This window comes from Erinaceus europaeus, chromosome 18, assembly GCF_950295315.1.
Source record: "Erinaceus europaeus chromosome 18, mEriEur2.1, whole genome shotgun sequence".
Classification (NCBI taxonomy): Eukaryota; Metazoa; Chordata; class Mammalia; order Eulipotyphla; family Erinaceidae; genus Erinaceus; species Erinaceus europaeus.
The window spans coordinates 52,987,098-52,987,866 of NC_080179.1; the positions used below are offsets into that span (position 1 = coordinate 52,987,098).

The following is a 769-nucleotide window of genomic DNA, read 5'->3' on the forward strand; positions in this document are numbered from 1 at the left end:
TATTTGAATAAACTAGATCCTACTTCATGTCTGTGGATCATCTGGAAACCAGGGAACTTAAGCTTGACCCTGCACAGGATCTTAGTCATAGGTTTCTTGTTCTGCAGCTTAGTGCAGGTAGACATAATGATGTGGCCTGCAGGGGCCCTGACCACTGTGCCCTGGGATTTTTCTAAGGTATCTTGAATACCTGTCTGGAGCCTAAGATTAGGGAGAGATATGAATGGTCACTGGGAAGAGCTATCTCCAAGGTGACTTAGGGAAATCAACACAAGCTAATTACTGTCCATATGACCAAGGAAGCTGCTGTTTGCTCTTATTTACACTGGACTCCACAGAGAAAAGAACACAGTATATTTACTTGGTTTCAGAAGGTGACACTTATTAATACCATGTTATTTTTTTCTACCTAATTTATTAATATGAAAAATGCTGAGGGGCAAAGTGGATTGTTGCAACTTAATTTTTTAGTGTTCTATATTTCTTATTAGTGACTACCAAATGCTAGGATGGGCTACAAAGAGAAACTGTAGAGTATTTTTAGAGAATCTGAATGTAAAAGAATCTCCAAGAAGCTGGGGACATTTTAAAAAGTGTTGAAGTAGCAGATCAGAACAACTTTAGTATTATTTTATTTGTTTGTTTGTTTGTTTTGAATAGAAACAGAGAAATGGAGATGACAGGGGAGACAGAAGAGGAGAGTGAGGGAGAGACACCTGTTGCTTTAGTTTACCATTCATGATGTATATGCTCCCCCCACCCACACACA

General features: G+C 38.9%; 1 non-coding gene across 1 annotated transcript; it reads right to left on the reverse strand.

Moving 5' to 3' along the window:
- Positions 1–238: 238 nt before the first annotated feature.
- LOC132534531 (small nucleolar RNA SNORA70) lies at positions 239–371 on the reverse strand. The gene has a single exon (XR_009546233.1). It is a non-coding gene; the product is annotated as a small nucleolar RNA SNORA70 (small nucleolar RNA).
- Positions 372–769: the final 398 nt, after the last annotated feature.